The following is a 24,191-nucleotide window of genomic DNA, read 5'->3' as shown; positions in this document are numbered from 1 at the left end:
TGTTGCTCTGAAAAGCGGATGGCAAGTGAAGTGGTGCCGCGCGACCGGCCCGAGAGCATGTTAATTGTGAAGTTAAACAGAAATAGGTAGCACTATATGCGTGTGCTCGGCCAGCTGTACAGTCTGCGGGGTATATAGAGCTGCGAGCTCCTTGCTGGTAGGGCAGTTGATGTCTGCGGCGCGTAATGCTCATTCGCTTGCGCGATAACTGCTCGCAAAAGCTTGCCCAACGGCCTCTTTAAATCAGTCGCCGCGTTATGCCCTGGCGCCACGTACGCAACTTTTTCCCTCCCGGCCGTGCCTGTCGGCGCGATTCATCCCTCGATCTTGCTCGATATTACCGCGCCGAGATGAAATTAATAAGAATTTACGGCTGACTTTTTCTATTCTTTTTGGGATTACTCGCTGCGCGCGTGTGTATGTAGGGCTCGAGGACGAAAGCTATGGCGCATCTTATAGGACGCTTGACGTGGCATTTAATAGATCGTAAAGCCGTATTTAAGTATCTCGATAAATATAACAACTCTTGGGCCCAAGCTACAGAGGATAGTCCTCGGCGCATCTTTGCTGTCCGCGGATATTATATATGTATATAGGTGAGTATAATATATATGTACAGTGAGTCGCGCCGAGCGACTACCTCGCGATCAAAGCCAAAGCCTTTCAGCGCGTGTTTACTCGCGATTATTAGTTTGCATTTACATGCAGTTGGAGCTGAGCCAGATATCAGTAAGTTTCTAAAGAAGGCAGAGCTTTTCATGCATACGTATCTTTTAATTTGCAAACGAATACCCAAATTTGTACACACAACCAGTGACCTCGGAAATTCTGGCAATTGTAAATTCATTTTTGTAAGTAAATTCTGCAATGAAGTATAAATGATATTGATAGTGGAGCGACTGAATTTGATCCAAAAACTTTGATGGACAGTACGATACAACAGTTGGTATACCTTGGGAAAATAAAGAGCTTGCATTTTTCAGCTCCCAGGAGAATTCCATGGGAAAAGAGAAATGCCTTGAAGCGGTTGAATGACGCAAACCGAACGAGGAAATTGCAGTTGGAATTCAATCAAGCAAAATCCATTTCTCTCTAATAGAACAAACTGATGAATCAGCGCGAGGCGTATTCGATCCTAAAATAATCGTAAAAGGAGTGGGCACAGCTCTAAGTAGATCGGATTTTAAGCCAGAGCGTAGACGGAAAGGCCGTGAGTGCGAGCACAAGCTGAGCGAGATTCCCGGGGGTACGGGCGCGCAGCTTTGGATCGATTCGGGAGAAGCCAGCTTCCTGGAGCCGGAGGGTCGTTGCAAGCTCTTTCATCATGACCGCACGCGTACGCACACCCTTCTGAAAAAAAAGCCCTCCCCCTGTACTTTCGACCTCGGTACATGCGTGCCAGCAGCCTTTTCCGCCACATAAAATTTGAAACCGCTCTAAAAGTGTCGTTAAAAGACAAAAAAAAATCACTTTTCCTCCTGCCGCCCTCTTTTTACTTTGGCTTTTCTCACCGACGCCAGAAAAAATGCAACGTGCGCCTGGTGCTCGTACGCGCTTGCTCGTTGGTTTCTTCGCGCCCCTATAAGAATGTCGTTCAGGTAATGAACGCCGGGTCTTTATTAGAATTTCAAGTTCTGTAATTGTCAATTGACAAGCAGCGGGAAAATAAAGAGGGCAGGATGGCTTCGTAAAATAAGATCGATAGTGTCGATATAAAACCGTGAATCACCGGCAAAACTCGATCTCGAGATAAATCTCATGGGTGTATATGGGCAACATCAATTTCCTGGCTCCGAAAAGCTAAGCCGTATATCAAGTAGAGAGGATCTCGCGTGTCCTCTAATTAGACTGGCGTCGCGCATATCGCCAGTTCTCATCTCTCGCTCTCCTTCCCTCTCTCTCTCTCTCTCTCTCTCTCTCTCTCTCTCTCTCTCTCTCTCTCTCTCTTTCGCTATGGATCGCTTTCATATATAGTATAGAGGCAGTGAGAGAGCGCGTATCGCGTTTAATGGCTGCTCTCTCGTGCGTGCGCCCCCCGAATTTTAACGAAACCCCGCACGCCACACCCCATGCGACGGCCCCGTCTGCTCGGGGAGGAGACGACTTTTCTCTCATTCCAGTGTGTGTGTGCCTGCCGACGAACGAGATACAGAGAGATCCGGTTGCGCGCAGCCAGGAAAAGCTTTCCTCTTCTTTTTTCTTTTACGACCCTGCCGGCTTGTTATTTCGACGAGAAGACGCGACTTCATTCTCAGATTACGTCCCCGGAGAGAAATCGAGTGGATGTGCTGGTGAGGAGAGAGGAACGTTGAGGATTTCTCCATTTTCTTCTTCTGCTTCTTTTGGACGGGGCTCCGAGGCGTGTGCTCGTCGACAATTTTTAGATAGTTGTATTTTTAGTTGACTAATTCGAATATCGTTCGTTTTCATAGTTGGCTAGTGAAAAACGAAATTTTGCTCGATAAAAGTGGCGAGCTGTAAAGTAAAATATAGTAAATAAATAAAATGCACTTGTAGGTCTAACGCGGAGCAAAAAATTTCTAAACCTCTGTTGAGCATTGTTACGAACGCTTAAAATAATAGAGATTGTTACGTTTTTATTGCAAGGTCAGATCATCGAGCAATACAAAAGAGCCCATTATTTCTTCACGCGGGCGCAACAGTCCTGCAACAACGAAAAATGACGAAAACAAGGCCTTAAAATGATCTTTAATGGGTCTTTTGACGCCTGCATATTTTATAGTTTGGCTTGAGTTACGTGTCTATTTTTTGAGTATTATACGAGCGTTGCAATGGCCTCCAAGTACAGATCCTTTTCCTCAAGTCAATCGCAATAAAATGAAAACAGAAGGGGTTAGATGAGAAGCTACTCAGGCAGTATTTACCTGAGCACGCGGGCGATGCGCTAAAACTCACCCTCATTAATTCGTAATCGACTTCTAATAGCCGCTTAGATCCGCGATTCTCGGCTAAATGAAATATTGCGTCCATACCAAAAATCATTGCTTTTGAACTTTCGCTCTGAGGTGCATTGACTACGAAATTTGTTCAGAAGATATCGACGAATATCATGTGAACATACCGCCCATAACTATATAGTCAATAGAGCGTTTCGGGTATATATGTGATCACGATCGAGCATATAAAGATTTTAATCGCGGAGGATAATATTTTTCGGAAAAACGCGATAGAACGCACGATAAATCGTTTAATCGGCTAATAACCTAATGTTTATAGAGACATTCTTTTTTTCTCTTTCGTGGGTGAAGTATCATTGAGTATAAAATAGAATATGTGACAGTAAAAGGAAAATCAAACTTGGAATGCTAAAAATACTATTCGTAGTCTGTATAATTTGGCTTTAACGACGCTCGTGGTTATTTTAACAACTTCACACCTACCGTAAGAGATCATGAAACTCTTCTGCTTTTTTTTTCTCTTTTTGCTATGCGCGAGAGAGGATCATTTTTTCCTCTTGTTGCTACTTCAAACTGCTTTTATGCGTTTCGTTTTTGATGAGTTTATCTTCTGTTAATCCTAATTGTAGAGCGTCATGGCGATTAGGATGTGTAAAAAATGAGATGCTTCTAGGCAAAGTAACATTTGATGTCTCTTTTCAAGGGTACGTAGAAATAGAAAGCCTCGAAAAAATAATGGATCGTTGATTTTATTCGTCCCTATACAATGGTACGTCGTCTTTCTTGTAAGATGTTTTTCGAAATGGAGACACTGTCACACGCCACTCAAAATATACTCGAGTGCACAGCAATACACTGGCTTGGAGGACACAACATGGTGGGGAGGATAGGTTCGGGGGTGGTTCTGCATCCTCTCGGCCGCCACTCGTACACGCGTACACGGACACACAAACGCGCGAGAATAAAAAGAAGGAGCACCGACTTGAGTTGGTGGAGCGCTCGGAGAAGGGGAAGCCCGGGTGTGCAGGTCGCTGCGGCGGCGACGACGAAAGCTATAGTATAATCCGGGTTCCATCGTCGCACAGGACGCACGTCTCGAGAGGGGCGCACATGCTTCGCCCAGTGAGTTTCACTTTTTCTGTTGTTTTCGTTTTGTTTGTGTGCGACAGCAGGGGGAAAGAGTGAAATCTGCCGCTCCAGTTTCTTTTTTGAGGAACGAATCGAGGTATTGTGCGCTTAGTTTCTTTCCTTTATTATTTCTTTTTGTTTTTTGTTTTTTTTTTGTACGAGAGAACAAGGATAAATATCGTGAGAGCTTTCATAGTACAAGTGTCTCGTAACTCAATGTTTGCACGCGACTTTACGAGGTTTTCGCGCGCGTGAGAAGAGATGGTCTGTCATCTAAATATGTCGCGAGCCGTGAGTTATAAGAGGCAGTTACGATGACTAATTGCAGCTCGATTGCTTCGCGCTGCTTTGATTCATTATATCGTGCAGCGAGAAACACGTCGAATTGCCAATCGATTTTATGAGGCTTCGATCGAGTGAAAAATTTAAAGTCGACCGGACTCTGTTTTTCAATTTGAAAGTAGCTGACGGCTATGTTTATTAATTGCTAATGATAACCTGTTGCCGTTTGTTACAATTGTAAAAACCAGTGACGGTTAACTGAACTCGACGCACGCCGGTAGTTTGAGCTCAGAGTTGTAAAGAATAGCCCTGCGGAATGCGTTCTTAAAAATTAGAAACATTTACGTGTGAAACTTCTTCGAAGATTGTGCGTTAATGCAAGCACCTGACAGGGAGAGTTAAAGAATTCTTTAGACTTTATTTATTTTTAAGCCAATTATAAAAACGATAAGTGGGATGAATGGAAACAAAATTTTACTTTCCTGTATTTAAAATAATAAATGAAATAAATTGCAGATCATAGTTCAACGAAAGAGATCTTTTGCTGTTCTGATTACTGTTGAATCTTGATACAAATGAAAAGTTGTGAAATGACGAGCGCATATCTGATTTATTTCAATCTAATTGTAATTTAAACAAGCCTTTATTCAATTAGACAGAGGATATAGTATTCTTTCAGGCAGCATATATAAATCCGTCTTTAATTTCTTATCATCTTTTGACTACCACGAATTTACAAGTCCGAGTGATGTTCGACGATATAAAAAAAAGTGCAGTGCAAACTTATCTGTTAGTAGAGCCTGCAGCTGCATAATTACGGTATATAATAATAATTACAATGACGAGGATCTTGCAGTAGTACTTGCTTGTTAGGCTCCATAAAGACGGAGGTTATTATTCCGCTCATAAACACCTAAAAGGATATCCTCGGTTGCACGTGCGCTCGAGCGTAATTTTCGTGCCTCATTACTTTACTCTTTTGTTTTCTTGTCTTACAATTTTTTCTGTTGACATTGGCCTAAGAACTTATGGAGCTCGTTTGCACATGCACTCGTCATTCCCGCCATTTTTCAAACAAACGAGTTTGATTTTTACAATTCGTAAATGAAATTAATCCATTATAAGACACTGAATTTCATCGTACGCCAGCTGTCGTACGGTAATTTTTCTTTCTTACGAAGCCGTACCATCCGACATCATACGGCAACCGGCGGACAAGATAACAGGTGATCGGCTGTTTTAAAGAAGAAAAAAGTAGTGCACGATCGGTGTGTATCGGACTTTGAAAAGCTCGTCACGCATGTTTCGCGCCACGTTCGCGGAAAAAAAGTATCGCGCGCTAGCGGCACCGGTATCTACGTGACACTCCGTCTTTTCTTGCTTCGTTCAAACATACATCCGTCGGGGCCTGGCAGGCTGTGCCTATAGGCCGACCGTGTCAATATTTATCGTCTTATACAGGCGTCAAATAGGTGAGCAAACCTCTCGGCAAAAGGACAAATCTCGATCTATGAGATCTTAGCTTGGTGTATTTGTCCCGCAATATCGGATTATATACGATACCACTTGCCTGACATTTGCCCGCCAAAATAAATATCTTCCCGACGAAAATTCGGATGATAACGATTGGAGGAAGTAGAAAGGATCATTGCCCGACGGCCGTGCGCTGTACGGATGTAGAGCGGAAAGCGTGCATCGGCAGGCGAGATTTTTTTTTTATTGTCGGCTTTCGTGGCCGGTTTTGCAGTTTTATTGCCAACTATATTTCACAAAGTTATCTAATCGCTGATACAGCAATCGCGAACGAATGTCTACAACAATACACGAACTCTGAAATTGAAATGCTACGGCTGGCTGCGGTAACAATTGTGTACTTATGAATTTTCGATGAAAGTACAGGTGAAAGATTGTGCACGTAAAGCAAATTTCATTTTCATTTATTTTATTATTGTGTAGTAAAACTACGTGTCGATTCTGCAAATAATTTTAGTGGCGATCTTGTATGTAATAATCTAATTGATTCAGAATAATAATTAAAGTTTTCTTGTCTCAAGTATGTGAAATATACCGATTGCACATTCGTTCACTTTCATTGTTGTATTTACGTAAAATATTTATTGGCGGATTTTATCGTTCGATTTTATCATTTGACAAAATCATCGAATTTATTTTGCAAAATTGATTTCATAAAGCCAGCGAATATAGTTTGTATATAATTCTGCACTGAAAAGCAAACAGTTGAACAATTGAAACATCTCTTTATCCATTAGATGTATGCAGAGTTGAATTACATTGAAATCAGTTCAACTTTCACAAGGCACAGCGTAGTTTCAAAAGCAAAGTATAAATCCACGTCAGATGCAAATCTATCGGCATACGTAGGCTCGAGCCCATTGCATATTCATCAGTCATCGATAGCAACGGCGAAAGAAAACCTCGACTGATAAGCCGAACACGCGCGCACGACATCCTCGATAACGCCATTGATTTTCGGCCGATTGACCGGCCCGAGGAGTGGGGCGAGATTCGCCGACACGATTGTGCGTGCAGACACGACCGTGGGAGGTGCCTACGTGGCAGAAAACTCTCGGTGACTCGCTCGCTTGCAGCCATGACGCCGCGAGCCCTACGCTCCGTCGGCCAATAGCACAGCATTCTAGGCCGCCCCATTGGTCGGCCCACGTCCCATCTCCGTTTCACTCGCATGGCTGCGAGCTACGTTGTCATGACGACGCGTCCCTGTTCCCCCACTTCTCTTCGCGCCTGTGTGTGGTTAGTGATTTCACGCGTGGTTGCCAGGCAACCAGCGGCGGCCATCATGGCAGGTATGCGCGCGCACAGCGGGATGCCAACAGCCAATGGGCTTCTCAGGTAGGAGTGTAAAGTTAGAAAGGTGGGTGGAGAGATGGCTTCGTCAGGGTAATGATTTTCGAGAGCTTTAGGCGGCCCGAAGGAGAGTAAGGATGGGGCGGTTAAAGATTATCTTTGCGTTTTCGGAGTTGAATGATTCCATTAAATTGTTTTTAGGGTAAACTTATTTATACCGTTTAGCGTGATGTTCAATGTCAACAATGATAATGGTTATTTAATCAATCAAATGCTCTATGGTATACGTTGTAAATATTTTGAGTTATCGATAGAAATGTTTTTGGGGTTTGTCATTCAATCTACTACGTTTGATTAATATTACAACTCAACGTTAGACCGTGACTATACTTTCTTATTTGTCTCAGAGAAATGAAATAACACGAGCTCACTAATGCGTGTTATTTATTTAAAAGTAAAGCAATGTCAAGAAATGCACAGAGAAATTTTGCGCAGTTTTTCCGATGTAAACTGTCACACGTGTAATGTATCTTTAGAGTTGACAATTGCATACTAACTAGGAGTAAAGCCATATTGTAAACAGAATAGTTTGCTTCGGGAAGGCAACACTAAAGAATTGGTCGATAGGGTAGAAATCGACGCTTACAACTCACGGCACGCGTCCAAGTCCCTCATCCCGAACGCAATAGTGAAAGTCGAGAAATTAGCGAAAGCTTAAACATCACTGGAATATAAGAGGAGTTAAACTTTGGCTTTAACATCAGTTGTAAACAGTGGTTAGTTTTATAGTTACAATTTACACCTTTTACTGTTCATAAATGTTGAGCGGCTAAGGGAGCGCGCTCTCTCTTGCTTATGATGAGTGGCACACCGACTTCGGGCTTCGTGATAAGGATCTCTCGCGGTCGCCTAACGATTAACGACGGGCATTCTTTTGGCATAATGACGCCAGTTATCGCGCTGTTTTATTCTTACGAGGTTGCTTTTAAAAACATAAGCTGGATTGCCGTGTTTCGTCGAGGGTAAGCTACCTTCGAGTGGTAATGCTTGTGACGAGCCAGGGATGGTAAGACGGTAACGAAAGAATACTGCTGTACCGACCGAAAGCGACCCTCGCGAGATAGTTGCGCGACGCGCTGTTCAACTTCGACGAAGCGCCACCTGCTACACTCTGGGATATTGATCCTTTATGTTAGAGCTTGGCTTTTTGCCGGTTCCTGTGCTCTAAATTTATAAAATATGCAGGGCCGATAAACGTTGCCGAGTACAGTCGAGAAATTATTAGTTCTATGAGCATATTTTTAAATGGTTTTACCAGCAATGTACGTTAGACTTTTTAAATTATTTTACAATATCATAATGCTTTTGAAATTTATGGAATGTGATTTAGATTAATATCTTAAATATGACTTGTTAACATAAAATATGGAATACTTTCGCGTATAGTATGTAAATAAAGTACGAAAAGAACTGATTAAATACAGATCACTTTAAAATAGAAACTATAAGCTTTATTTCATTTTTTTTAATGACTGCCGATGTTCTAATTATTCAAAAATAAAACTGAAAATTTATTTATCGGATTTTTGTTGACAAAACTGTTTACCTTCAACAATATTTTGTTTTTATGATTTTACCTAAGTTATATTTTTCACAAAAGGTTTCCAAATTATTATGAGTTATATTGCTAAGCATTTGCTTCATACCTTATTGCGAGATATATTTAGTAGTTTCAAAACTTGTTAACCACTTTTTTGCATATTAGGAAAATTCATTTCATTGATATTAATTTATTTAAACATTTTGTCGTTAATAGCTATCCTTACACTGTAGTTGATTTTTTATTGCTAGTGTGACTTTATTGCCCACTGAGCAATAAAAATCTGCTTGAAAATGGTTCAGCTTTCTTTGAGTCACTTCTAACGTAAACACAATCAAAATTTTATCAGCTTTATTACTGAATCTTTCGTGAATGGAAGCAACATCTTTCATAACGCTGAACTTTGATCAAAACAAACGAAGCGCTTTCTATCCCCGTCAGCAATCCACGGCGCGTAGTAATCATTCCGAAAATAGCATTCCAAACGAAGCCCCGGCGCTTGATATCATGCGCGAATGAACCAAGCAGACAGCAGCAGCAGCGTCTAGACAAAGTGCGGCATTGAGAGCGCGCGGCAGCGGCGGCGGTCAGGGAAAACGAGCTTGGACATCGTAAAAGCCTTTGGTACTCTCGCGAATTCTTCGGGTTAATTGGCGCGAGCAATTTGCGCTCTGCGTAAAAAAGAATCCGCAGCACGAGACAAAAAAAAAGGAAAGGAGAACACGCAGAGAGAGAGAGAGAGAGAGAGAGAGAGAGAGAGAGAGAGAGAGACAGACAGACGGATCTCTCATATTTATGCGAGAGACCACCCATGCACACGCGGCAAGCGATGTTCCTTTCTTCTCTCTTTCTTCGCTCGGCGCAGAGTTCGCGCGTTTTTTTCATAATAAGCTATCTGTAGGCAAAAATCCATAGCGCGTCCTCCGATAATGATTTCACGATAAGCCCCTCCCCCTCCTCTCCTTTTTTTCATGGTATTATAAGTCAGGGTAATAAATAAGTGTGACGCTTAACCCTGGGCTAATCTGTGGCTCGATCGCGCGGCGCCGCCGCCAAAACACGATCCCGTCTTCTTTCCCCTCGTTCTCTTGAGCTCTCAGCGACAATCCTCCCATTCTCTCTTGCTCCTCGCTCTCTTTTGAGTGCCCCACTCCAGGCGCTGGCCGACGCAAACAAGGACGATCGATCGTTGGTTCTCCGTCCCGGAGAAGGCGGCTACTGCGCGCAGGCGCGGCACGTCCCACCATCATGGCAGCGGCGTCAGCGAGAGAGAGAGAGAGAGAGAGAGAGAAATAAAGTCCCCGGGGCGGCTGGAACTCTCCCAAAGTCATTTAATCGAGGGGGGATACTCCCACGCTCCCCTCTCGTCCCTTGTAATCCCGACCCCCTTTTCTCTCCGGCGTTCCATTATCTGGCCATCTTTATTCAGTATCCTACCCCTCTCCCCGCCCCCACGCAAGCCAGAGGCTGCCGGCGCTGCTGCTGCTTGCTTTTATGAGCGGGCACAAATCTCCTCATCAGCCTCCCTCGAGCTCTGAAATTGCGCGGCCGCCCTGCCTCGCTCTACGCGCGCCTGTACGCGCGCACACAAATGAGCCGGGCTTGATTCCAATTATTCACTAAATTAAATACAAGCCGCGGTGGCGCGGCCTACACGCGGGGCTTTCTATCTCTGGAATTCGGCGTGTCTCTCTCGTCGCGCCGTCGCAAATATACGTTCGATTTATCAACCCTCGCGCTGTCATGCGGCTACGCGCCATTTTCTGTATGCCTAGACTCCCCCTTGCTCCTGTGTACGTACACTGCAAACCTTCATTTTATGCCGTTGGCCTTATCGTACCCCTATGCCATGGCTAACAAATAGCTCTCTCCGTGTTTCGGCGCGACACACAGGACGTTGCTCTCTCGTCTGTTATCGGCTGTGGACTCTTCCTCCTTCTCTCGTGCTTTTTTCTTTTTTCATTCTTCCTTTTTTGCCTCTCTCGTTCGTTTTTGTTTTTGAGGAAGAGAGAGAGAGAGAGAGAGAGAGAGAGAGAGAGAGAGGAGAGAGAGAGAGAGAGAGAGAGATGCAGCAGTACGGCGAAAATTAAACTTGCTTTTTTATTACGGCTCGCGCATCCGAGATGAAAATGAAATTTCAACTGGACGGAGTATTTGCAAACGAAACAGAGTTGAGAGAGGTAAACAAAAACCAAATTTTTACTTGAAGCCAGAGTCGTTGCAATTTATACCTCGATATCTAAATTCAAGATCAGCATCGACCGAGAGAAAGCCCATTAAATTAAATGTCTTCTTTTTTTCTCTGTATATAAAAAGTAAGACGTCGCGCTTTTATACGTTACGAAAAGCTTGAGCATATAGTAACGAGAGTCTCCCTGCGCGAGGGCAATAATTTCGCATTAAGACGTCACTCGAGTCGTTGGAATTTATCACAATGAGAGAAAGAGAACTCGCCGAATAAATCCGAATCTTTATATAGACGCACCTGCGCAGAGAGAGAGAGAGAGAGAGAGAGAGAGAGAGAGAGAGAGAGAGAGAAATCTAATTTAAATTTCAATTTATCGACGATTCATCGGCGAGTCGTAAAAAAAATTCTCTCTCTGGGTTTTTTTATATATAAAATTGCGCGCGCCTCGCTCACCTGCACGCAGCACTGCCGCTTCTTTGTTCGATTATAGGTATAGAGAGCAGAGCGCTTGCGCGCTTTAATTCGCATTTTCGCAAAGTAGAGGGAAGAGCGCGAGTTTTTACGAGGTTTCCTCCTTCCCTTACGCCGCGGCGCACGAAACTTCTCCTTCTTTTTCTTCGTTTTTTTTTTTATTTTTTGCGCAGAGTGCAGGCATGGCCAACAAGCAGCCTCCGCCTTCGCTTCGATCTTCTTCCTTCCTGGCTTGCGAGCGAGCGAGAGCTTCTTTCTTCCGCTTCGGATGCCGCGCTGCGACTTTTATTTCTCTTCTCTCTTATACTACGGCACAAGTAGCCGGCCGTCTCTTGCGCGCCTCGCTGAGCAAGTGTGCGCGCTCGGAAATGTTGTTGATAGTGAGCGAAGAAAAAAGCCGAGTGGAGAAAAGTCTTGCGTAATGGAAAAGGTCTTTAGGGATTTAGCCAGCCTCTCTGCGTCATGCATACATACGTACGTGTGTCTGTGTGTGTCGCAAAGCTGCTGCGTATTTTCCTTGATAATATCATGATTTAAGGTTGCCTATAACGTGTGTTCTCCACGTTAGCTTGCGCTATTTTTTAGAATACCGGGATCGTTTCATACATATACCGCCGATTCTACATGATTTTATTTTACGTCAATTTTTAATTATATTCATTTACATAATGCTTTTTTATTAAACACAAAATATATGATACTATTTTTTTTAGGGAATGCCATTTATTTTTCCATAGAAAAATTAATAAAAAAATTAATTGACACAGAATATTCTACTCGAGAAAAGCGTACATTTAATTATTTTTTAACAATGTGCAGAATCTTAACCATATAATCCTTTTAAATATTTATTTACTCCTACAAAATATTTTATGTAGAATACATTGGACCAGTTATTTTCCAATCGAATTTTTTATGTAAATTGTTTATTAGTATATTCTTTTCTAATTAATGCTATTTGATGTATTATGTTAAATAAACACAATTTAAAAAGTCGCGTAAAATCAAATCATGCAGAATCAATATCTATATGAAAATAACTCGGCCTTTTCAACGCGATCTTATAGCGGTACATCAATATCAACGTATAAGAATGACGATGCATGCAGGGCAGCTGAAATATGTATCGACTACTGACGAACATGCATTTCGACATTTCTTTTTTTTGTCACTTCAATTATTACATATTCATTCGCTCAAGCTGATGATACATTTTACAACAGAATAAAATTCCGCGTTTCAGCGACGACAGCAGCAGTAAATCTCATCAGTAAATCTAGTAGAAACACTAGAGGACCATTTTGAAGGATATAAAAGGTTGCATGAGCTCGTCGCCTGGAAATTCGCGGAGCGCAGGATTTCCCTTCATAAAAATCTCTCTCTCTCTCTCTCTCTCTCTCTCTCTCTCTTTCTCCATCTCTCTAAGCCCCCCCGGAAAAAAGGAATGAAAACGCGCGCGTGCGCGCGCATTATTATTCCCCAAAAGTATAAATCAGACGACGCACAAAGCGAGGACAATTTTTCACTGTCGACGACAAATTCAAAAAGTCCAAGGAACCAGTTTCTCCGAGAAAAGTTTGCCAACACTGTGGCCTCTTTATGCAGCTTTCTCATGGTAAAAATAAAACGAAGAGGCACACACATCGCCCCCTTCGCACACCCAAGTCACATTATTTATACGCATGCGTGACAAGGCTGCGCCAGCGAGACTGGACCTAAAAAGACCCTCTCCGATTTCATTCTCACTCGCGCGAGAGCCTCCCCGTGCTCATATTTTTTTTGTTTTTGTTTTGTTGTCGATCGCGCGGATAATACACTTTACCAAGAAGGGAAACAAGCAGCAGCTTTGGGCCGTAAACTTGGTGGAGGTGAAAGAATGATGCAGATAAAGTATAAACTTCACTTGGGGTTTTGCTAGTTTGCAACGCGAGTGAGAACGATGAGGACGAACGCCTCTATGCGATGCTCGCGACTATTCGGGGAGTGGCAAAAAAGATTACGCTAGTTATATCGTCGTAGCGCTTTCGTGGAATCGATTTCGTGTTTTTTTTTTTAATATTTTTGTCACGCCGGTCGAGTTGCGAAATTGACATGCTAACGGCAGGAAATGCCCATGCGTTTACGACGCCTGATGGACGCGACTAAACAAAACAAAATGCCGGAAATGTATATACGTGGGATGGGTAAATGGATGTGACAGGCGTGCGACCGTTTTGCAACTTGTTAGCCTACTGTTCTCTTCGATGTTTTGTCATGATTTTTTTGTCAAAAACATGCACTTAGGTGAAAATCTCTACTTTTCTTTTGAATAAGCTCATACATAAATGTCAGCATGCGGATAAAAGAAACATGGAAAATTTTACTTTCGTCGATTATTCTGAAGTCTACATTACAATGATGCAGCTAATAAAGGACTGATTTATCTTTCATTAATGATTTGTAACCTTTGCTAATTAAACTTTGTATATTGATGAATTAGTTCGAAGTTGTATGTGAGTAAAGGTAATATCAAGTTTCTCCATAACACAAAGTCTGCATGAAATCAGCTCAAGCTTTCAACATTCAAATAGAAAATCCCTCGGCAAGTGCGATACAACGCGAGCGCGAACAATGGCGCGCGAGCGCTGGTTATGCAGGCTGCTGGCGCGCATGGCATAAATATTTAAAAACTTATGAGGCCGCGTCGGCGACTTATAACGAATTCCACGTGGCGCCCGCATGAAAGGCTTCGCTTTGTTCCCCCCTTCTCTACTGTTTTTTTTACGGTGAATTCTCTCGTCAGGATTTTTCCGAATATATGTTTCATCTGTTGAGTGCCAATTACGTTTTCTCGTTAGGATTTGTATTAATTCGACGAAATTCGCTTTAACGACAACGAGAAGCTATCGCGCGAAAATGTCGTCAGAAGGAGACTTGCGGAGCGAGCTTTGCGGTGAGATACGTTATATATAGGTACAGTGTGGGAAATATATTTATTTGTTTTAGGGGGTCTCGTGCAATATGACGTGTTCGTCAGGATGTACGATATTTGTCTAATATTTATGTATGAGCTCGAGGAGACAATCTCGTATCGCGGCACGTTGGCTTACATATATATATTTCTCTTTTGTCGCGAGGGATTGCAAGTGCTCGCGCGCGCGGGTTTCTTTATAGATCCAAATACGTCGTATCTCAGATACAAAATGACGTCGTATATTGAAAGTCGTAAAAGATTATTACCATAAATGTTTACGCATGCATGAATATTTTTGTGTTTTATATGGAATATTTTTTTCGTCGACAATTCGCGACTTTTGAAATCGCTGATTCAGTTGCAATTTGCTACAGGTAAGAGCCTGATTTACGCTACAACACGCAAGTCATGGTGGTGGCTTAAAAAGAATGCCGTTAATTGTAACGCAAGGTTCGGTTTATTTTATAAAATCCATTGACGTTTCTGCATACGTGTAATTATTCGTTCATCGTGCGTTATGCGACTTAAAAAATCGCACACATAACGTGTTTTATATCGCAAACGCATAAAATGCTTGCGTGTGATATTTATTTTAAGCCTTGCATGGCAGGAATCACGCAACCTTTGAAAAATGCACGCACTGACATTTCAACATCAACATCTGCACGTAGCTGTGGACTAGGCTCGAAAAAAATGTCCTGATGGCTTTTTTGGCCGCGATCATTTTCCTCTGCGGCCGCGTGTGTACGCCGGAAAGAGTGAAAACTCACTGAATATGTTTTGTAGAACTAGGGTGGAAGGTCACAACGAGCGTCGGCTTATTCGAGCTGGGCAAAGGGGCCTTAGTCTGCGCGAGCTAATACCCAGCGAAGGTCACGGCGGGTTCTCGGCGGCAGTAAAATCTCGAGCGCTCTCGCACCCACAAAAGGGGTTTCCCTTCCGTCAATACTCCAATTTTTTTTCGCCACTACTATAGGCACGCAGCTAATAGACGTCCAAGGCCGTTACGCAATATAAGCTGCGTGCTGGCCCAACTTCCTTCTCTATGCTCTTCTTTTCTTTTTTTCCTTCTTCGTCTTTTCGCCACTCGCTCGCGAGGTCCGTCGGTTTCAGTTTCAAGTTCGACGCCGAGATGGACTGACCGGTTTTTCGCGTTTTTCGAATGCTAACTGATAGCGTGTTTTGACTGCTTCTGAAAGAGCCGCGGAGGCGAGGTTCCGACGGACGGTGATTCGCCGAGCGCGCGCGGAGACGCCTTCCGACGGGCGGAGTTTACTTGTCAAATGCCGCTGTGATAAGAGTGACACGATGGTGAATTTTTTATATTTGATTGATACCAGTTGAGCGAAATGCTATAGTCATGATTACGAGTTTGTGTGCATAGTGTATTCCAGGTTTTTAGCTAAAGCTTCCACGAAGATGGAATGCGTGTCTGTGTTATGTGCTTCTACGTAGGCCATATACTCTTAACGTAATTTTACAATAACGATAATTATTACGAAATTTGAGTCGTAAAGTACTGAAATAATGGCGACTTTTATTTTGAAAGTAAATAAAAAACGATATCATAGATAAACATAAAAGAACACCGTTCGATTTTCCGTCGGACGCCGTAGGCTGGAAACAAGCTAACATTTTTTACATTTTATCATTTTATTTTTATCAATTTTTGCAATACTAAACAATTCAAAGCAGATTTATCCTAATTATTTTCTTGATATATAATTCACATAGTTGAGAAAAATATACACCTTGTTTTTCGCTGAAACAACGATAAAATTTCTACTTTTGAGGATAACTTGCACTTAAATGGTACATTGGAAACCATTATAGTGGCAATTTATATATTTTACACAAAGTACTTCCTCGGAATCTTTGTTCCGCCAACATGTTGTTTGGCGAAAAAATCAGTTTTATTTGTTAGCAGTGTATGTTTCAACAAAGAAACGGAAAAATTAATGGCGCGAGGTGCTTAATTTATAGTATAGCCTGCTTCAACTGGGTTCTTTAATAGGAAACGATACCACGTGTACCATCAAGTATGCTTATCTGGCTTACTCTCGACGGCAGTAAAGAGGCTGCGTGGTATTGACAAAAAGCTCAAGTATTAGGGCGAACCCTTTCTCTCTCTCTCTCTCTCTCTCTCTCTCTCTCTCTTCATTTTCATTTCAGGTCGCTCTCCGTGCATGTACTTGTACACAGTGCTGCTATACTTAGACTGTCACGCCAATAAGCTGCCCAAAAGCTACTAAATTTTATTGCGGTTCCTCTCTTCTTCGGCCCTCTTTGCTGTATAGACCCCCTAAAGTAGATTAAATTGAAGCATCTATTATTTACACGCGCCATCCACATACGTATACCCACAGAGATGCATTTTATTATTCATCCCAAGTGGAAAACCCCGCAAAAGGGTGAATGCGAATTACATTGCTCGAATTTTGTTTGCTACGGCGTGAAACATTGAAACTCGTTGAAGAAACTTCTTCGCTATTTTTTTTTAACGAGCTTCAACATTTTACCTTGAAAGTATAGCTTTGAGTCGTGAAATACCTCATAATGATTGCAACAAATGTTGTCCGACTTACCCTTGACAAAAAAAAACCTGTTGGATGCACAGGTTCAAGTCTGTGAATTCTAGAAGTGTTAAAATTGTCCCGCATTGCACTAGCTAGTTCTCAGAATTAAAAGCTCTAGCGGCGTAAATTATCTCATCCTAATTGAAAAAACTTTGCCTTCTTTCATTTCGAAAAAAGAAACAGTCGCTTGAAAATACTGAGAATGACTTCATTTTTAGAAATCTGAAAACAAGCGACTCGCCAGACTGAAAATAACCAAGCGTTAAAGAAAACCCAGTCACTCCGTTTCAAATGCGCGCATCACATATCACCCTCGCCAGCCACCAACCGACCGCCTCTCCTTCCTCTCTACCCGCCTTAACAAAAAACAGACTTCCTCTCTGTATCTCACTCATGGCTTGTAGCGTATTGAAATCAAAGACAGCTCTGCCTGTTGCAAATAGGAGAACACGTGCGGCGATGGTCCGTCGGCCGTCGGGCCGTCTCTCGATCAACAACATGGTAAGCGCGAGTGCATGGAGGTTTACGAGGTGTCGCTACCGAGCCATTGTGTCGCTAATAAACGCACTTAGCCAAATATGAATATGGAACGCGATACACGATGCCCCGATATATACACTGCGGATGGAGGCATGCCTATTTGCTGCTCGCCATGTCATCGTGGCTTGCGCTTCGTGTACTACACTTCGGCCGTGCACGTCAAGGAGAAGCTCTTGTCATTTTTACTCGTTAGGATCTCTTTGCTAAAGCCACTTTTGTGGTTAGTGCCGATTGCGAGATCTGTTTGAAGCTGTGATTAGGATTATTTGACATTTCGGTTGTCTCTCTTTATTTAGTTTGTGCGAGAATTGATGTTCTATTGACTCCATATGTTAGCAAAACTTATTTTAAGCACTAAGCGTCTTTAAGTATTGGGTTACTCGTGTGATAATATTTTACTATTTCTCCGACAAAATATTTTGAAACTTCTTCATATTAATTTTTTAATATAACCATGATTTGGTTCAAATTACGAAGACAAGCAATTTGCAAAAGCAAATATTTTAACACGTGCGACATAATAATATTGGTGTACTTTGGTTGCTTACTTTACGTTGAATTGAATTACTAGCGAATTTATTTAGATTTCATTCTCATGTAAAACTATCTATTGTTAATTCATATAAATTTTATTTTCCTATATCACATTCAATAGCAAGAAAAAAATTCTTATTTATTACAATGACATTGAAAAATTACGAAGAAAAATTTTTAACAACATCTCGAAATTATGAAATAGTTAGTTTATAATAAATCTAAGTAAAGGAAACAACTGTTGTTGCAGGAATCCATATGTAGCGCAAAGACATTCTTGCCGTCGGATCACCACCATTTTGTACAAGCGTCCGAGGTAAGAGAGGAACGATATTACGTAAAAACTTTAATTTTTCTCATTAAATTAAGCAAAAAAAGGATGCTTTTATTAGTTCTGAAGTCAGCTAATAATTACCGTAGATACTTTATTGCTAGATAATTTGTCACGTTCTATTTTTTACCAATCAAGTTTTTCAATTTCTCGCTTTGCCCTTGTCTCGTTCGATATAACCAGAATATGATATAAACGTTACAACCGTCGCAAAAAAAGATAAATATTTGTTCAAAAGGCAATTTTAGGTAAAACTAACGACAGTGCTTTGTCATTCGATACAATTAATTTGACAAAATCGCAGTTGTGTCCTTACACCAACGTAACAAACGAAAACGTTGACAGGAAAATTTATAAAGCCCTGTATATTAACTTGAATTAACAATCTCCGGTGAAGTTACTATTCTGCTAAATCACGCGTACAAGCAGTCGTCCCAAAGCTGCATGCGTGGCGCGGCAAATAAATATCAAAAGTGCATAAAAAGAAATCTGCATGCTTAATAAAGTGCATTGGCACGGAGATCAATCAGCCTGTAATCTTGATGCTCGGATCTGCACGGCATATTTTTCAGCGTCTCCGGGCACTCGTGTACTTCTCACCTGTAATTAAGTATCGTCGTTCGGCCAGCTTTTTATTGCGGCCGTTAAAAGGGCCTATGGTAAGCTCGCTCTCTTGCTCAGTGCGTTTGTCGCGGCAAAAGGGTACCGAAACTCGTGCAAAGCGCACGTGCGCGCACGGATTCCCCCAAAAACACAAAGAGAAAGTGAGAGAGAGACAGCGAGAGGGAGAGAGAGAGGCAGTTGGTGTACTTGCACACGTACTATACGCTTTGGTCCTCTCTCTTTTCCGGGGATGATGCTCTCGCGTCAGCGCGCGAGTGGCTATCATGAAGCCATTAAACTTTATTGTAGCATGCCATTAACTTAAATATTACGACTGGCGTGTCGCTCCGTCAAGATTTATCGCCAGCAACGAGAGCGAGAGAGAGAGAGAGAGAGAGAGAGAGAGAGAGAGAGAGCGAGACAGAGAGAGAGAGAGAGAGATCGTGACACGAGAAGCTGCTGCTACTCTTTTTTTGCTAAGCGCGAGTCAATTATACCTGTCCGATTCCTCTTCGAGAGATGGCCTCGCAACGAGATTCAAGGACGACTTGCGACGCAGTGAATCCTTGAGACTCGGCAAGTAAGAACGTGCAGCAGCTGCATGCTGGATGCAAGAGGTGAGAGAGAAAAAACATTATGACAATGAATATACGTGACGAATGATCGCGGGTAATTAGATGCTGCGCACAACGCGGCAACAACAAATTGATGCGTTCTCTTGGGCGCAACTACGCTTCCGGGTGGCTTGCGCCGCTCGCGCGCAACCAACAAACGCAAGACGTGTTATTAGAGAAAATGGCTTTTCGGATTGGTATCTCTGGGCTGCGGCGCGAGCTACAATGATACCACTTCTCTTGTACTCGCGTCGGTGGCTCTTTTCATCTTCCATTTTTTTTTCGTATTCCTACGCCGATTGGAAAATAAATCGAGTCTTTGACGATACAGTTAATTGTCAGTAGAAAAAAGATGTGCTAGTTTGATGAAAATTAGACAAGTTATGTGATTTTGCGTTCAAAAATTATAAAATGTGGAGCGTCTGATCGTACGTTTACTTATCTACTGACCGATTAAATGGTAATAAAATGGTAATCGGATACGACAGATTCACGTCAGAGTTTAGAACGTAAAGTCGCCGTATGTCATGTTTGTTTTATTCTGTATTATAATACTACACAATAAGATTGTTATCTGCTAAGTTGTAAAAGCCTTATCTTGGAGCCTATAAATTCATGAATAGAGTTAAATCGTTTGATATGTTAAGCAGTCAGTGAGAGGAATTTTCCTAGGCAGCTGAAATTACTTAGCTGTACGTTTGCGATGAATGAATTTTATTTATCAGCTTTGTCATGATTGACAGTTAATTTAAATCTATCAACCTTAACTGTTCTAATATTTTTAAATTATACTAACAATCTATTCTCAAATATTATTTTTATTTTTATCGTAAATAACACTGTGTTCTTTTACAAATGCAAATCCGAATAATTCATTCAATAAATTCGTTCTTCACACATTCTTATTTTATATTACAAGCAGTTCATTCATCGTTCTCCTACACGTAGATCTCGATTAAACTTTATATGAGACAAAACGTTTTTTTGTTCTCTATATAAGATACCATTTTCCCCGACTCACTCAGATTACCCTTGAAGATATACCTCCCCCAAACTATCGTAGACCGAAAAAAAGCCCATGAAAACTTTATCGCGGCCAGTCTCTCAGCGCGATAAACCGTCAACAATCGTCCTTTCTCTATCAAAAGAAAAAAAAAAAAAAAAAGAAAGAAAGAGAGGAAGAAAGATTGGCGCGTTCGTCCATTGACCGTATTCCTCGAAAGAAAGAAAGAAAAAAGAGGATTGTGGCGCGTCCATATCCAGCTCTCTTTCGCGGATTTCTCGCAGACGTCTGCACATAACGCAGCTGCCGGAGTTCGCTCTCGCGAGCACACGAGTGATATATATCAAAAGGAATGGTTTAGATGAAAACGGCTACTAGCTCTCTCTCTCTCTCTCTCTCTCTCCTCTTTCAGGCAGGCGCATCGAATAGAGGCGGAGAGGCCGGGGGAGGATTTTATACGAGTCTCGGGGATTCGGAATGAGAATTTACGGGCCTGCGCGTTCGCTTGCCTGCTCCGCTCGCTCGCTAGGAGGGAAAAAGAGAGCCAAGGGACTTTACCCGCAACGGAGAGATAAGTAACATTGTTTCGAGTAAGACGTCTCTGTGGCTCCCGCGCGCGCCAGCGCGAACGCGGATGCGCGCCGCGAGAGAAGAAAAAGTAGCGTGGCAGAGGCGAGGCTCGCAGCGCGTCGATGCGTGTGCTGCGCCAGAGAGTATGTAGATGGGAATATTATTCAAATTTCATCCTCTCTCGCGAGCATCAGCATGTTTATGAACTTGTTATTATAGCGAGCGACCAGCAGCAGCCAGTGCGGATAATCAAAGAGCGGCGTTTGGCTTCAGAGTCGTTAGCCTCGCTTCCCTCCAATTTTTTTTCCTTTTTTTTGCCCTTTTTCTCTTTCGCTCGCGCGTACGTACGGAGGGAATAATTCATGCAGCGCAGCGCACGTAGGGGCAAAGTATTGGCGATTGTGGGGCTATGTTTAATTCAACGTACGCGCGCTCGCAAAATGATACGTTGTCGTCGCCGACGCTTCATGCGGATCGCGAAAATTGGATTATGCACGCGATGGTAAAGGGGGCGAGGGTTCTTGGACAAAGTTTTTAACGTTTGTGAGCCGAGCATTAGCGACGCGCGGAACTTTGCTTTCAGCTCGATTATGGCCGTGAAAAATCGCCATTGTTTACGATGGGGAAGTACGGCAAAACAAGCTTACACCTTGTTGCGTTTAGATGTGTCTCTCGGAAGGCTTCGAACTTGCTTTCAAAACTTGCTCCGACTAGACGTGGTGCGGCGTGGAGAAAAAGCTTGGTTGCCAGAGCGCCCGAAGCCTTCGCATGTACTGTTAAACCTCTTTCCGTTGCATCTTGCAATTGCACCACTTGTACTGATCGTCGTAAAAGAAAAGAAACACTTGTTTTCGAATTCAAGCTTCGCATACGTACTTATCGTGAAATTTTTGCTTGCTCGCAAAGTAACACATTGTGAATGCAAGCCCGCTACCTTTAATGGAAAAAGGATAATTCTCGTGAATTGTCCTTTGCTTTGATTCATTCGTTTCCACGTTGACGCGCCTATTTAATGTAAATCAATGCTCGCAGGCAAGAGAAAAGGCGAGAGAGAGAGAGAGAGAGAGAGAGAGAGAGAGAGAGAGAGAGAGAGAGCGAGTGACACTCGATCAGCAATGGAAAACGAATCTCGAAAGCTCGTACTTGCGCGAGACTCTCGTCGTCGTCGTAAAAGAGGCAAATCTCGAGTGAAGTCGTCCATCCTTTCATGTAAATTGGCACGCGAGTATAAGAGCTGCTTCATTGAAATTCACGTGCACCTTTCCTATATGCAAGCGATACGCGCGAGTAGCAGCCCTTTCGAATCGAAAGCCATTTGGAGAAAAGACGAGAGAGAGAGAGAGAGAGAGAGAGAGAGCGGATCTGCTCGATGAATAATAACGTAGCGGCGGCGGCGGCGGCATAGAGCCGCTTGCTGAAAATCGAATTTCCGGGGTAGCGAGCTCTCGTAGCGAAAAGACGGCAGTAGAGGGGAGGCGCTCCGCTGGCGCTGCGCCGGCGGTGGCAGCAGCGGCAACTTATTGATCGCTAGCGGGCGCTCGGCGGAGGCACGCCGAGTGCAAGGGTGGGGCCCCTGCTGGGGTAGTTTTCTCGGATTGGTCGGGGCTGAGGAAAGATGGCCGCCGGAAACGTGACGACGTCGTCTTTTCTTAGGGGAGGGGTGGGGGGGAAGCAGCTATCCTTGCATCTCTCTCGCGTCCGCGCTGCGGCAGAGCGCGCGAGAGAGAAATAAGCCAAGGAGAGCGAGGAAGACGGAGCGAGCGGCGCTTTTTGCGAAATTTATTGCCGCGATATATTCGCATCCATTAGATGCCGCTGCCTGCCCTCGCTCACGGCTAAGTGCACTCTTTTACCCGACGATCCGGGCCGACGAGTTCTCTTTCTTTTCTTCTTTCTTTCTTCCTCTCGCTCTTTTTTTTGCGAGAAACGAGAGAGCTAGCCGATCGCTTTGTGCGCGCCACAGTGAGCAAAGAGCGAAAGCTTTTTATTATTATTTTGAGGAAAAAACTTTTTCGTGGCGCTTATCAAAGAGAAATTGCTGAGGTTTTCCATAGCGGTAGCCAAACAGTGCTTGTTTGCCGTATATCACGGTGTCTGGGCGACGTAAAGAGGACATGAGCAGCAGTATTGATTTTTCTAGTCTGCGAGCCGTACTATACCGTATAGTGAATTATACGAACATCAACATTTTTCCAAAATTGCTTTTTTGGCGACAAAAGCGTCCAATAAAACAGTCAAAAATACAAATCCTTAATCAGCTAATGAAATGCAACTACATAATTTTTGAGCTTTAGCTCAAGTCTACAAAGCGAATTCGCAATATTCGTCTCGCAAAAGATTTACAATTGACTGGAGGCTATAACGATTAATATAAATTTCTTGGAAAATGGTCATCTGATGTTATTGCTAAGAGTTTACTGGCGTGTAGGCAAAATGCACGGATTGCAAACAGAAGTGATCAAAGAAAGCCGTCATAAAGCGTTTAGAAAACAAGTGTTTACACAGCGATGGTTTTCTTGTATTTGCCTAAAGATTTACCTAAGAATTACGGCGGCAGCTCAGCGCCAATTCCAGTAGCGGTTATATTCTCGAAAGAGAAAAGGTAAACCGATAAAAAATTTACTAGCCTCTGTGTGTCCACGGTAAATAGGCACTCGTTCGCTTTTCGTAATCACTGTACTAATTCGACGTGTGTACAAATTATCCAGGCGTGCCGTGTATTTACATCGAAAAAGACGCCGGTTATAAAACGATTGTAGCCTTTTTTCTTTCTCTCTCTCGTCTTCGGGCTGCCGCCCCAAAGCACGTATCTCGTTTCAATTACGTTTTACCGCCGCGATATTTCCGCGAAACGCGCAAATTACGCTTACATAACTCATTAACAATCGCACTACTGCACGCTGGAAGTAATGGCTGCTAGACAACACAACAACAGCATATTATTTAATGACCGTTAATTTTCAATAGCATGTACGCATCTTAGGAGAGGGGGGGAGGGGAGAAATAAATTAAGTCATAAATCAGGGTGTGCGCCGATGATTATTTGCCGCGAGT

Source organism: Phymastichus coffea, unplaced genomic scaffold, assembly GCF_024137745.1.
Source record: "Phymastichus coffea isolate CEN01 unplaced genomic scaffold, Cenicafe_Pcof_1.1 PCOF00046, whole genome shotgun sequence".
NCBI lineage: Eukaryota > Metazoa > Arthropoda > Insecta > Hymenoptera > Eulophidae > Phymastichus > Phymastichus coffea.
The sequence above is the reverse complement of the archived record's forward strand: the minus strand, read 5'-3'. Positions refer to the sequence as shown.